The following is a 16328-nucleotide window of genomic DNA, read 5'->3' as shown; positions in this document are numbered from 1 at the left end:
ACATACTTGTTGAATGAATAAATAGATTAATTAAATGAATGAATGAAGAAATTTGTGACTCATATCCAAAAGTTCATCTTGCAGTTTTCATAGGAAGTGTTTATCTTCCCTCTGTGGGAGTCACAAATGTGGAGAATCAAATAGAAATTGAAGCTGATGATCTCAAGTTTCTCTCTATGGGTCAGAAGGGAAAATCTTGGCTGAGAAAAATGTGAAAAATAAGCCCTCTTCTGCAAAGAGAGAAGAATTATGCCAAGCCAAGAGGACAATCAAAGATGCTAGCAAATCATAGAGCTGGAACAGCACTTACTCTTTATTTGAGCCTTCAGATGGGATGTGTTTTCAGTCAGCTGACATTTCCTATCCAATTTCCAGAAAGTTCCCGCTGTCACAAGCCTGGTAAAATACTGGGTCATCCACATCAACTCCAAAATGGTTTCTTTTCCGGTGCAGTCAGATTTTATGATTTACGCCCATTAATGGAAACTAGTAACTTTTCCAGAAGAAAAATGATGGCATGTTCTGAGGAATGTATCCTTTTTCAGGCAATTTGTTTTTGAAGAGAAGTTCAAGTTACTGATCCGATAATTCACTCTGTCTCTATGGGTTCAGCAATAGAATACCTTTAGTACTGAGAACCCACTAGTTAAAACTGGCAGCTCTTTTCACCTGGGATAATAAAGTAATTGTGCCACAAAATGAGCAGGCCACTGTAAGGAAGAGGTTAAAGCAGTATCATCTGAGACAGATGCAGAACCATTAAAATACAATAAAATGTATGCTGCAAAACAAGTTGTTTGAGGGCTAAAAAATGGGTCTTGACTATTTTCATGTAAAACTTTTGTTTCTACGCCATATCCTTAACCAAAGCCACATATGTATATACACGTGTGTATGTATGTACACGTGTATACATATGTATGTATATGTCAGCAGTAGCTAGCATATAATTTCTTACTTAAAACATGTACATATGGAATGGCTTTGTATGGTGGTCCAGCCAACTCATGAAGCTCCAGGCAGAGAAAATGTGCCTTACCCCAGAGTCCAGGAGCACCCACTGGCAGTAAATCATTATTCCCATCTGCAGATGAATTCCACATCTGAATTAGCCTTACTCTCACTTTCTTCTTCCCTTTCTCTCCACCAAATATTCTTAGATCCTTGAATTTCCATCTCTCTTCATGGTAACTGTGGAGGAAATGATTTTGGACGGAATTAAGTGGGCCCAGGTGGTATATAGTACGTACTAGCTCCCAGCATAACATCTGCTTCCGATTCTTCAAAGCTTCTTATTTCTACAACAGTCGTCTTTGTCTGTTCTCTCTTTTTTGTAGTTCTGTTGGGTTGTTTTTTTCTTCCTATTTCAAGTCCCTGGAAGAAAGAGGAAATGGGGTGGAGGACATAGAAATTTCCATATGCTTCCTCAGATGATAGCATGTAGTTATGTCTGTTGATCTATGATGGCTCACACTTTCTAGACCAGCACTGTCCAACAGAGTTTTCTGTTCTGTATCTGCACTAGGTCTGTCTACTAGCTTCATCGACCTACTGAGCACTTAAAATGTAGATAGTCTAACGACTAACTGAAGTTTTAATTTTGTTTAATTTTAAGTAATTTAAATTTAGCTGTCTGTGGCTAGTAGCCAACACTTGATGAGCATTAGAGAATTCTACTTCACTTTTTTCTGTATGTTATACTCTATACATTATACTTGATTTACTTAAGATAAAATCCTTCAAGGTTAAAGTTTGCATCTCAAACATTGTGTTCCTAAGCCTAACCACTCTGTCTCTCTCTCTCTCTTTCTCTTTCTGAAGTTCACTCATACCTTGTTTCCTCTATTATTCTTATTCTCTTCTCAATCATATTCCAATTACTTACACACACACACACACACCAGAATGCTAGATACCATGCAGAAAGAAGAGTCTGTCATTCCTATGTATATTGCTTCTGAAAAAAAAATGTGAGAGAAAAGGGGGAAATGTGTGATGGCCAGTCTCATAACATTTTCAAATGTAAATATTAGGGAAAGTTTATAAATACAGTGCAAGGTGTACATGCAGAGCCATGAGTTGCAGCTCATCACAGAGTACTTTTGCAATGACAATGCTTTGTCCAAATTGAAACGTGTGATGAAGTGTTATTAACTAGGGAAGGAAAAGCAAAACAGAATTGGAGATTTTTGTTAAGTTTAGACCTTTAATAACTTCAGAGTTGTGTGAAATGCTTTTTTTTTTTTCCATCAAGGAATATTTTTCTTTTCTTAAGCCATTGTTGGTCAAGTGAATGTTTAATAAATAACTTGCTTTTATTCCTAAGTGGTAGGCTGGACTGTGTAACTAATAAAGCCTGTTGTTTGACAGTCCTGCTGACCGTCTTTCTATCATAGAAATAAAGATGGTTACATGCTGTTTTGAATCCAACCAGATCCACAACCTCCCATCAGAAGTTAAGGTTTAGTTTCTAAATTTAGTACCCATAGTTTCTCAAATGTGACTGCTAATAAAAAGAATTTCATTACAACAAAACATTCCTTAGGAGAACTAGCATGCTGTTCTAGTGGTCCCTTCCTATTGAGTGCTGTCTCCACCAGCAAATACCAACATAGCAGGTTTCACCATGATCTTTCAAAGTTGAGTTATGGCCCTAAAATCCTTTTTCGTAATGTTTTGGTTCTGCTAGGAATCAGATCTGAAATAGGATTGGTGTACTTGGTTTATTTCAGAGATATAGTCACACTTGTATGCCAGTAAGCAGGTAATACAGGAAAGAAAAGGTAATCAATGGGAAGTGCGTTATTAAGCCAGCTACTATTATGAGTGACTAGGGTTTAATCCCAGGGATTAAGTGGGATACAGTGGGGATGCCTTGATGGCTCAGTCAGTTAAGTGTCTACCTTCGGCTCAGGTCATGATCCCAGGATCCTGGGATCAAGTCCCATATCGGGCTCCTTGCACTGCAGGGAGCCTGCTTCTCCCCCTGCCTGATGCTCTCCCTCCTTGTGCTCTCTCTCTCTCTCACAAATAAATAAATACAATCTTTAAAAAAATAAGTGGATACAGTGTAAAATATTGTATAAGGGACAAGGGCATTGGGATACTTATACTTCTATAGCCGCTAGTCATTGGTTAAGGAATGCCTTGGAGAGTATGTGAATTTCCAGACATATCAGTCAGGTGACATTGGTTCTTCTGACAAAGGGCAGGAGCTGACCCTTAGAAGCCAGGCTGGCATGCACCAGGAAGATGAATGGTTCTGAGGGCATATGGGCAGAGTTTTGACAGAATCTATTACATAAATATTATATGAAATGGAATTCTTCTTAAAGAATAGCAGTTTTATAGAGTTCATTTTAGTTATTCCAAATATTGCATTTTCTAGCTGAAAGAAGGACTAGTCTAGAATTTGGTGGTTCTTCGATATTTGGTTCAATATTTAATGATTTTCAATAATGACCTCCCCATATTTCTAAGGATAAGGAGGATCCATCTTTATTTTGTAAAGAAGCTACTCTATATCCTTGATGTTTTAGCCACATGACTTTTCCTAATTTGCTTAAATTTTTATTCATATAAAATAACCTAAATGTGAGACAGGAGTCCCTCAAAATCCTAAAGGAGAACACAGGCAGCAACCTCTTCGACCTCAGCCTCAGCAACTTCTTCCTAGAAACATCACCAAAGGCAAGGGAAGCAAGGGCAAAAATGAATTATTGGGACTTCATCAAGATGAAAAGCTTTTGCACAGCAAAAGAAACAGTCAACAAAACCAAAAGACAGCCGACAGAATGGGAGAAGATATTTGCAAATGACATATCAAATAAAGGGCTAGTATCCAAAATCTATAAAGAACTTATCAAACTCAACACCCAAAGAACAAATGATCCAATCAAGAAATGGGCAGAAGACATGAACAGACATTTTTCCAAAGAAGACATCCAAATGGCCAACAGACACATGAAAAAGTGCTCAACATCTCTCAGCATAAGGGAAATCCAAATCAAAACCTCAATGAGATACTACCTCACACCAGTCAGAATGGCTAAAATTAACATGTCAGGAAATGACAGATGTTGGGAGGGATGCAGAGAAAGGCAAACCCTCCTACACTGTTGATGGGATTGCAAGCTGGTGCAGCCACTCTGGAAAACAGTATGGAGGTTCCTCAAAAAGTTGAAAATAGAGCTGTCCTATGACCCAGCAATTGCACTACTGGGTATTTAGCCCAAAGATACAAATGTAGGGATCCAAAGGGGTATGTGTACCCTGATGTTTATAGCAGCAACATCCACAATAGCCAAACTATGGAAAGATCCAAGATGTCCATCGACAGATAAATGGATAAAGAAGATGTGGTGTATATATATACAATGGAATATTATGCAGTCATCAAAAGGAATGAAATCTTGCCATTTGCAATGACATGGATGAAACTGGAGGGTATTATGCTGAGCAAAATAAGTCAACCAGAGAAAGACATGTATCATATGATCTCACTGATATGAGGAATTCTTAATCTCAGGAAACAAACTGAGGGTTGCTGGAGTGGTGGGGGGTGGGAGGGATGGGGTGGCTGAGTGATGGACATTGGGGAGGGTATGTGCTATGGTGAGTGCTGTGAATTGTGTAAGACTGTTGAATAACAGACCTGTACCTCTGAAACAAATAATACATTATATGTTTAAAAAAAAAAGAAGAAGAAGATAGCAGGAAGGGAAAAATGAAGGTGGGGAAATCGGAGTGGGAGACGAACCATGAGAGACTATGGACTCTGAGAAACAAACTGAGGGTTCTAGAGGGGAGGGGGCTAGGGGGACGTGTTAGCCCACGGTGGGTATTAAAGAGGACATGTACTGAATGGAGCACTGGGTGTTATATGCAAACAATGAATCATGAAACACTACATCAAAAACTAATGATGTAATGTATGGTGATTAACATAACATAATAAAAAAAAGAAATGAGCAATAAAAAAATAAATAAAAAATAAAAAATAAAATAACCTGAACTTTTAAAATATTCCAGGTTTGGATCCACTCACGATTGTGCCCTATATAGAAATAGCACAGAACTCCATGAAAGTGCAGTTGTGAACCTCCCACATTGCTAAGATATATCAAGAAAGAAGACATGAAGAGCATGAAGCTTTCATCTAAGTTACGTGTGTACGTTGAGTTAGTGTACTCAAAACATGAAATGATTAAACAGTAAAACCCCATAGCTTCACTCAGGCACATGCCAAATTATAATAGAATGTACTTGTCATAGATCATACTCAACAAAGAAGTTTCTCTCTCAGAGAAAGTCAGGACTTTATGTAACATCCAAGGTAAGCAACATGAAGCAGACCGCCCAAGCCTTACCAATGAGGATGATATAAATTTGGTGAAGAGTGCCCACCATGATGAAGTATGGAAGGGAAGTTACCATGAAGACCACTCACAGAACCACAAAGCAGAAGAGAGAGGTGTGATCAGGAGTCACAAAGCAGAACCAAAATGAAGGACTATGAGACGAATTCAAGCATCCACCTGGGCACAGGAACTGATAGGGGCATGGTCAGCAGAGGAAGAGGCCAGAGTGTGGATCTTCCCAGAGAGCAAAAAACACAAAGAGGGATAAAGGAAGAGAAGAGAACTAGGAGGAGTGAAAAGTGGTTCAAGGTCTCATCGAGGAATACTAGTGACCATTGGGGGCTCGCCTACATGGCCTTGGCAAATCCTTCCAGCCAGAAGCATTTCTTCATAGAATTCTACTGAGAACACATCGACACATGTGGAAACAGCACCCTAAATGACAAGGCTCATTACACTTTGTATTCCCTATAGCTGGCATATGACAATGTGTCTTTGGGATTATGCTCGTTTGATTGATAATTTTTAAGTATTTATTGACAAAAACAGCCCATATTCATTGTAGAAAGTTTTGAACATACAGGGGAAAAAAATCAAAGAAGAAAATTAAAATCTACCTCCACAGAAATGTTTGTATATATTCTAGAGTTTTAATAAGAAATTATAACATAACATAATATATAATTTTATATATTATATATAGTTTATAATTTTTTAACTTAATACTTCAGAGCACTATTATTCTACCTAGTTACACTTCATCCATTTGTGAAAATACTTCTGAGAACATGGTATTTTTGGAGGTAAAAATGTCACTACCACCACTGCATCATACACAAACATATGAAAGAACAAAATGTTGGTTTCTATTGGGATTGTCACTTCCTAACATGTCAGGGTGACTTCCCTATTCACACTGTTAATGGTCCAGTGTCCCAGCAGGAAACGGATTACACAAATGGGAACACTTCAAAGAGGGTTTGGAAAAGGGCGTAGGGAAACCGCAGGTACCCAGGAGGTAGGAACAACAGGGCTACCCCCACACCTGAAGAACAGAGGAGAAGGAGGAGCAGTCACCAGAATGTGGAAAGAGAATCATGTGCATGAAGCCACTTTGACAGGAGCTGTGATTTGGGTCAAGGGAAAGAGCCAACCTAAAGTAACTCTGCTGGGAGGGACCTGGGAAGGAATATTCACCAATCTTACTCTTCATCTCCTTTGGCTTTCTGTCAGTGTTCCCCCCTCTCCTTGTTAAATCCAGCCATCATGGAAGTCTTTGGATGGAGTACAAACAGGCAGCTTTCTGTGGCAGAAAGCAAGGCAGAGAAATGTAAAGAGTGACCTCTGTCAAGCACCAGGGGCTACATCCCTTGTCCATACATTCTGGGTAGCAAGACCTGTCTATCTTTCCTACATTCACTTAATTATTCACTTATTCAACAAAGATATTCAAACATCATGTTAATACTAGTAAAAAGTGGGGGTGGTTGCAGTGGTGCAGATGATCTAAATACCGAGCAATAAGGGATTTTTAAATGTGGGTACATCAAAGGATGGAGTTCTATGCAGGGGGTGATAATGTATAGTATTCAAATAATTGTGTCAATCCTCGTTTTCACTTCAGTATACTGACAGGGCCACATTTGGAAGGAATTAAGATGGTAAACAATTGAACCATGGGTCTAAAAGTAAAAAAATCATTTCATTCAGACAGGTTTGGGCAATTTTCTAAGTGCATGTGTGAATTCCTTTCCATCTCCTATGTTTGAAAAAAAAATTCTCAAATTCTTGGGTTCAGAGTTCTAGTTTAATTTTGATTTCCTTTTTTTCCTGGCAGTCAATATACAAATTTGATATCAGAGAAGACTGTTTCAGTACACACATTAGAAACAATCTACACACAAAGCTTAAGTCGTTGCAGAATAAAGATAACACTGACTTGCCCTGTTTCCGTTTACTCTGTCTGTCTAATTATTTTCTACCTCCTGCTTTGTGGTATTTTATCAAGTTTTCTTTCTTTCTTTCTTTCTTTATTTTTATTTTTTTAAATTTTTTTTTCTTAAGATTTTATTTATTTGCGAGAGAGACAATGAGAGACAGAGAACATGAGAGGGAGGAGGGTCAGAGGGAGAAGCAGACTCTCTGCTGAGCAGGGAGCCCGATGTGGGACTCGATCCCGGGACTCCAGGATCATGACCTGAGCCGAAGGCAGTCGCTCAACCAACTGAGCCACCCAGGCGCCCCTTATCAAGTTTTCTTTAGAGTCAACAGCTGACATAGGTGTCAAATTTTAGTCAAGTCTTAATACAATAGCAAAGTATACATAGCACATATAAAACAATATCTCTGCAGCAGCACGAATGAGAATAACTTTGATCCCACTTAACCAGGTCACTTTTCAGGGAGAATAAAAGATAACTCCCTCTAGTCTAGGTCACAATGACCTTGATAAGTACCCAGGCTACAATGGCTTCCAATTGTTCTTCGTACCAACCTGAACTGACCATCCATGTTGCTTTTCTAACTAGAAGCTTTTCTGGAAAGGCCACAAAGATTAAACTCCTTATCTAAATCATGAGACTTTTCAACTATTGGCATTTTATGTTACAAAAGAGACAGATTAAAGTCTTAATATTCTGTTGGATTAAGTAACCCATTGCACTATGACAGAATATATGAGTTAGTGTGTTAGAAATGACATAAATGCCCTTATATACTAGCACATTTTATGTAGGGTCATATAAATGAGAAGGGATAATTTGTAATAAAAATAAACATAATATTCACTATTGTTAACAATCTCAGAATAATTGGCATTTGCTTTTTATGGCATTTGTTTAATACTCCTTCAACTGACAGAGGGTTTTACTCTCCCCAGAGGAAAGAGAAGTGAAATCTTCCTGGGGAAATAGTGTGTTTATTGTGGGTAGGTGCCTCTATTTTCTTAGCCTAGTGAAATGCTGTGACAAATTTCTTTCTGGAAGAGAAAACTGACATTCTGTAGACAAAACCCAGGTAATTGTAGCTGTAAATCATCCCTCCTTAGATATTAAGGTGCTCTTTGTGAGTTATTCAAAAAGTGAGTTTGCAGAGTTATTTTTAAGAAACTGATTTTATTACAAGGTAAGAAATCATTGTAAGTATTTCAACAACTAATCGATACTTTTCAACATCATCCCCTAACCGATTCAAGCATCACTCTTCGTTTGGGACAAGCTTTCTGGCTGTGGTTGAATAAAATAACAGTTCCTTAGCACTCATAGGCTTCTGTTCATGTAGCATCAGAGCTGCCTGCAAACTTTGTCTGCTGTTTTGCCACCCTTTGTATACCTTCTAAAGAGTTCAACAAATTGTCAATAAGCTTTTTTTTTTCCCGAGTTAATTTTTTTATGGCACACACTTTGTCCATAGAGGTGGGGGAGAGGGGGAACACATGTTTAGGATTGTGGCCATTTTAAACTAAGGGGATGCCAAATCACAAACAGTCTTGCAGCTGATCCACTTTTCAGTGTTGTCACACATGCCTAACAAAATATTGTACTACCCACACAATCATTGTATTCTGCACTGGTAATTAACCTTGTGGAGTTATTTTAAACAAGCCTCATGCATATGTCATAAAGCAAATGACAAATTAAATGTTCAGATATGATTACAAAAGCTATTTTCCTTTTGGATTTAATTCTGTTCCTGCTGAAGCTTCTGTTAAGTCGCATTTTATAGACCCATAATGTTAGAAAGAACTTTAAAGACGCCCACATACCCTTTACATTTTTGTTTTGTTTTGTTTTCTTTGTTTTGGGGTGAGGCCCAGGGCAGTGATATGATTTGCCCAAGGTCACAGAGCTAGTTTGCGATGGAATCAATAATAGATTCTCTTGACCTTGCAGTTAATATTTGTTGTTCTGGTCTTTGTCTTGGTGGATTAAACATATGGCCCAATGTGAGGAGAGGAAATAATTTGGCCTTATGGATTAAAAACAAGCTTATGTATTTGCCTCTGAAAAATGTCCAAGATTCATTCCTGTTCTCCTCTTTGCCTTTTCATTTACTTCCACATTCACCCAACTTTGTCCAGGAAGCTTATCAATCTTCCAAACTCATTAAAACCTCAAAATTCCATTTATCTGAACAAATACCATTTGGCTTGGTCCATGCACTTCAATACCATCACTTGTGCTATCTCAGTAATTTGTTTTCCAGCACCCTAGGCTGAGGTGATAAAAATATAGCTTTCTCTTTGGAAAAGGGCACTTAAAGACATGTTCCACACAGGTAGACTATGAGACCTATAGCACTTCCAGTCAAATTGCTGGATACACATAGGCTGAATATCATGGTCACCTATATATGTAGGGGAATAGCTAAATGAAAACAGAATGGAAAAACAGAGACTTTTGTTTTCATTAAACTTGCTACCTATTCATTTTTAGGACCTAGATCCATATTTATCAGGGTTGACATGTGTGCCCACATCATCTTCACTTTGGTCCTAATATCTCACTCCACAATTAGTGTATCTCTGGCAAAGACAATTTAATACTACCCAAATGTGCATCTGACCACTACTGTCTTTAGCTATCATTTTCATCTTCATGGTCTAAAATTCAGGGATTTAGTCCCAAACTACAAATCATTAGTGATAAAATTAATGTAATCATTCTTTGTTCCAATCTCATACAGCAACTTCTCTTAATCCTGAAATGCCACTTGAAGTGGAAAAAAAAATTACAATGAGTGTGTATTTTACGTGTTATTATGTGTTTGTGACATAAAGGAAACTGAGAGATAGATAAGAAGAACAAATTTGGAGTGATTTTCACAATAATTGTTTCTAATCTGTTTCTTCCATAGTTTCAGCTCTGGGCTTTAGCACTTCGCAAAGCTGTAGCAGGCAGCTGATGCAGCCCCACTTCCTTACACCAGTTTTACTCACCTGGTTGTAGGTGGAATTGAATGTCTAATAAATGGACCATAAAATAAATACTCACTCTTTTCCTGACCACAAATGACTACATCTAAGCCATATATGTACATCACGGGGTTGGTGGAAAGATACACAAATAAGCTAATGAAGGGTGAGGAGCCACTCGACAGAAGTAGAGAAACTAATTCTATGTCTCTTTCTTTATAATTTAGGACAGTAGCTCACTATTCCCTTGACTTTACTTCTGTGAATTCTAAGTACATTTGGTACACATGCACATCCATCCACACTTCCTTCAAATGTCCACACATTATCTCAAATGACAGCACTTAACGGAAGAAACTCTTTTATTTGTTATTTCCAGCTTTTCTGTGAAATTTCTATTTTATAATTAATATCCAGGTGGCCCGGAGGACTGTGAAGGTGATAGCATTGTAGGCAGATGCTGTCATTGCCCCTCCTATATGGCCTCTACATTCATGTCTACACGCCAAAGGCTGCCTACTGCAGACACCTGTGACTCTCTGCCTGGGCTCTTTTCTGGTCATGGAGCCATACTCAGCCCATTTTCAGGTCAAACCAGAAGTGTCAGAGAATTCATACACTTGGAAGCAGCCCTCAACCAATCACAGATGAGGATTTAGAGGATAACTACTCCAGCTTTTTCAGGACTCAGCTGCGATAACTCTGAAGCCTGTCTTACACTGTCTCCCTTGGTTTTCCAGCAGGACTGTGCTCCAGTTGACCAACAGTAGTAAACTTACTTAATAACCCATCCTTATGGGCTTCCTTCCCTTCCCTGTTTCACTTCTTTACAAGCTTATAGTGTTTACTGTGATCAGCTTCCAGATAAACTACTTGCACTTGACTCCTGTCTCAGAGCTGGCTTTTGGAAGAATGCAGATTGAAACAAGCATTGTGGTTGAAAAGTATAGCTCTGTATTAACCTGGAAATCATTCCAACCCTAGCTCTATCATTTCCTAACTGTACAATCAGGATCAAGTTTCCTGGTCTTTAAAATAAGAGTAGGAATAATAAAGTTATTGATAAGATTAGTTGAGGTAATATAGATAAAGTGTTTTGCACAGTAAATGGCACATAGCAAGCATTTAATGCATGTTAACTCTTTATTCCAGTTATCTACTGCTGTGTAACAAATTAGCCAACACTTAGTAACCTAAAAGAGCCATGATTTTGCAGAAATGACTCTTCTGGATGGCTCCCCTTAGGAGTCTATTGTGCAGTTATGGTTGGATAAAGGCCAAGAGTCATTTGAAAGCTCGGTTGAGTTGGACATCCCACATGGCTCATTCACAAGGCAGGCAGTGCACTGGATGCTAGTGCTGTCAATCAGAGCATCCACGCTTGGTATTTTCATATGATTTGGGCTTCTCACAATATGATGGCTAGGTTCTGAAAGGAAGCATCCCAAAAGTGAAGGTTACCAGAGACCCAGGTACAAACTGCTTACCTTTCTTGACCTAGTTTCAGAAGTCATACCCCATTCACTTACACTGTATTTTACTCGCTACAACTAATACTTGAAAGCCAGTGCAGATACAAGGGGAGAGGAATTGGGCCTCAGTTTTTCATGGGAGAAGTGTCCAAAACTTTTCATCTATATTATTATTATTATTACCACTTATCAGGATCACTTGCTGTTGGCTGTGAAAATTCACCAAATATTTGTTGGATTAATTAATACAATTATGTACACCTCATCCCATCATCACTCTCATTCAGTCAGTTGTCAAGCCTTATCTATTCTATCCACAGTCATCCTTAATAACATACACAGCATCTTTAGGTCTGTTCCATTTTCTCCCTTATTATTGACCCAACTCTTGATTTTTGCCTGTGTTATCTTGCACCTGCACTTTTGTGATAGGTTTATAACTAGTTTGCTGATCTCCTGCCTCTTCTTTGTCCTTTTCATCTTACTGGCCCCCAGATTAATCTTCCTAGAGTTCAACCTTAATCACGTTTAAATTCTGCTCACAATTCTTCAGTACTCTCTCATTGTCTACTTAATAAAATACAAACCCTTAGAATTCAATATGAAGCATTGTGAAATATGGAAAAATTAAAGCTAAAAATAATAAATACATTAGAACAGACATTACTCTAATTGTTTTATGGATATTTATTTGCTTAATCCTTACAAAAACCTTATGAAGATACTATTATTATCTCATTTTACATTAAGGATACAGGTACTTGATATCCAAACTGATCATTCATTCTATCCATCCCTGCTTTCTCCCCATTCCCTCACCAACCATAGAGAAATGTTGAATAAACAATAGTATGTTCTAAACACAACAGCCAAATGTAAAGAAGCTAAAGAAATCCCCAAGGGATTAGAAACAAAGAAGGACCTGAAGCCTAAATGCCTAGTCAGTGCCATTGCAACCCTATCATTTGGTGATAGGATGTGTGGCTTTGAACTCACAAAAGTGGAGGAATTGGAACTGGGAACCCAAAGAATGGTTTCCTTGAGGAAAAAAAGATTAGAAAATCTGTTTGCTGACCCAGTAAGAATTTAGTATCTACTCCAAGCTCTTGGTGGGAAAAAAATACTTCAATGAAAATTTAAGACCTCAAACCTGTGCCACATGCAGATATAGGGTATAAATTTAGGTATAATTAATGGTAAAGAAAGGCTTAAAATAGGCAATCAATATGGAGATTTGTCCTAAAATGGTGATGGCTTTGGCCCTGAGTATCTGAGCCCCTGACAGAGGAAACAAAAAGCCGCTCTAGTCTGCTTAAGATTCTCTCCCTCTCCCTCTGCCTTTCTCCCACTCTCTCTCTCTCTTTCTCACCCTTTCTCCCTCTCTCTCTCAAATAAATAAATCTCAAAAAAATGAGGTGCCTGAGTGGCTCAGCCATTTGAGCATCTGACTCTTGGTTCTGGCTTAGGTCATGATCTTATGTTTGTAAGATGGAGCCCTGAGTCAGGCTCCACACTTAGCTGGGAGTCTGCTTGAGATTTTCTTTCTCTCTATCTCCCTCTTCCCCTTGCTCTCTCTCTCTTAAATAAATAAATAAATCTTAAAAAAAAGAAAACCACTCTTCAGGGACATTTATATAAAAGCACATGAGATTCCTACAAAGGAAAAAATGTCTCTGCTAAAGATAAATTCACAATATAATTTAAAAATTCAAACATTTTGAGGAAGCAATTCACCATCAGAAAGATTCAGAAGGTACAGCTAACAGATATAATAAAAAAAGAGCCAAAAGCAACTTTAAAAATAAGAATATTTAAAAGAACTAAAAATTAAAGCATAATTATAACCATAATGAAAGACCAGGATTCTTTTTCAAAATCAGCAGATGTAAAAAATAATCAAATAAAACATTTAGAAATAAAAATTATAGTCAGTGAGATTAAAACTCAGAGAATAAGTTAGATAACAGAATAGATATGCCTGAAGAGAGAATTGGTGAACTGAATTAAATGAAGAGATTATTGAGAATAGAACACAGAGTAATAAGGAAATGTAAACTATAAGGGAAAGTTTATGAGACATGTAGGCTAGAAAAAAATCCAATATAAGTCTAATAGAATCTTCAGAAAAAGAAATAAAGAGAATGAGGAAAAGATAATATTTAAAGAAAAAAATGGATGAAGTTTTCCAGTATTGAAGAAAGATATGAGTTTAAGACCGAAGAAGTCTTCTGTCTTCAAAACAACATGAGTATAAAATACATTTAGTCTTGGACAACACATTGAAATACTTCTGTAGAAAGAAAAAAAATTTTAAAGTAATAACAGGACTTCTGCTTTCACCCATGATGGAGTAAACTTATTATCACCTTTGTTTACTGTCTGGTAGTACTTTTTGGACTGTGGTGCAAGCTGGAGAAGCCCAAGCTGAGAACTGAAGTCTTCCCCTGCTGAACCAGTGAAGATTAGAATCAAGGTTACTGAGGTAACTAGAATATGCAGGGAAAAGTACCAGAGAAGAATAATTACAGAGAGAAATGGCTCTAGGATTTATACAGAATTTCCTTTAGCCTTTGGTCAAACACTAAGTTGCACATGTGCAGAATGAAACTCCAAAAGACTGAGCAAAGAACTATTTAGAAAAAAACAACAACAACAATAATCTACAAGATTCTGGAGACTGCACAGGGCTTAGAAATGCTTTGGTTCGGGGGCACCTGGGTGGCTCAGTCATTAAGTGTCTGCCTTCAGCTCAAGTCATGATCCCAGGGTCCTGGGATCGAGCCCCACATTGGGCTCCCTGCTCCGCAGGAAGCCTGCTTCTCCCTCTCCCACTCCCCCTGCTTGTGTTCCCTCTCTGGCTGTGTCTTTCTGTCAAATAAATAAATGAAATCTTTTAAAAAAAATGCTTTGGTTCCAACCAATAAGGGTGAAGATACTGAAATGAACACCCTACAAATTCACTAAAGACTCTAGGAAGACCATGCCTTGGGAATAGAGTCAATTTAACCCTAGAGGAAAGTCTACTCTAAACCCTCCCTCACAACATTTTAGAACAAACTTTAAATAGATCAAGGTGACCTGCAAGTAAATTAACTGCCTTCCAGGAGAAACAACAACAACAACAACAAAAACAATATTCTTTAAAGAATGATGACAAAATCTAGACATTCAAGATGTTGAGTTGACAATGTCCAGTGTGCCATCAAAAATCACAAGCCATGTGAAATTAAAAAAAAAAAACAACAACAAGACAAAACATTTGACTCACAACTGGAAGAGAAATTGGTCATATACAGACTAAAGTGAAAGTATGATGGAATTTCAGATAGCTAGGAAAGACTTTCAAATAGCTAGCATAAATATATTCAAGAATGTAAGGAAAACATAAAAGAATGAGGAAACAAATGGAAAATTTCAATAGAAAATTGTAAACTATATTCCAGAGTGGCTGTACCAGCTTGCATTCCCACCAACAGTGTAAGAGGGTTCCCTTTTCTACACATCCTCGCCAACATTTATTGTTTCCTGTCTTGTTAATTTTTGCCATTCTAACTGGTGTAAGGTGATATCTCCTTTTACTTTTGATTTGTATTTCTCTGATGGCTAGTGATGTTGAACATTTTTTCATGTGTCTGTTAGCCATTTGTATGTCTTCTTTGGAGAAATGGCTATTCATGTCTTCTGCCCATTTTTTGACTGGATTATTTGGGTTTTGGGTGTTGAGTTGGTAAGTTCTTTATAGATCTTGGAAAACAGTATGGAGGTTCCTCAAGATGTTAAAAATAGAGCTACCCTATGACCCAGCAATTGCACTACTAGGTATTTATCCCAAAGATACAGATGTAGTGAAAAGAAGGAGCACATGCTCCCCAATGTTCATAGCAGCAATGTCCAAAATAGCCAAACTGTGGAAGGAGCCAAGATGCCCTTCAACAGATGAATGGATAAAGAAGATGTGGTTCATATATACAATGGAATATTACTCAGCCATCAGAAAGGATGAATACCTACCATTTGCATCAACATGGATGGAACTGGAGTGGATTATGCTAAGTGAAATAAATCAAGCAGAGAAAGACAATTATCATATGGTTTCAGTTGTATGTGGAACAAAAGGAATAATGCAGGGGACCACAGGGGAAGGGAGGGAAAACTGAATGGAAAGAAATCAGAGAGGGAGACAAACCATGAGAGACTCTGGACTCCGGTAAACAAACTGACGGTTACAGAAAGGAGGGGGTGAGGGGATGGGGTAACCAGGTGATGGGTATTAAAGAGGGCATGTGTTGTGATGAGCACTGGGTATTATACACAACTAATGAATCACTGAACACTACATCAAAAACTAATGATGTTGGCTAACTGAACATAATAAAAAAAAAAAGAAAGAAAGAAAATTGTAAACTATAGGGGCACCTAGGTGGCTCAGTCAGTTAAGCGTCTGGCTTCGGCTCAGGTCATGATTCCGGGGTCCCAGGATCGAGCCCCACATCGGGCTCTCTGCTCAGAGGGGAGTCTGCTTCTCCCTCTCCCTCTGCCTGCCACTCCCCTTGGCTTAGGTGCTCTCTCTCTCTCTCTGTCAAA

Source organism: Mirounga angustirostris, unplaced genomic scaffold, assembly GCF_029215605.1.
Source record: "Mirounga angustirostris isolate CCGP_5_RB_7025 unplaced genomic scaffold, mMirAng1.0.hap1 SCAF_1, whole genome shotgun sequence".
Lineage (NCBI taxonomy): Eukaryota > Metazoa > Chordata > Mammalia > Carnivora > Phocidae > Mirounga > Mirounga angustirostris.
This window is presented reverse-complemented; position numbering follows the sequence as displayed.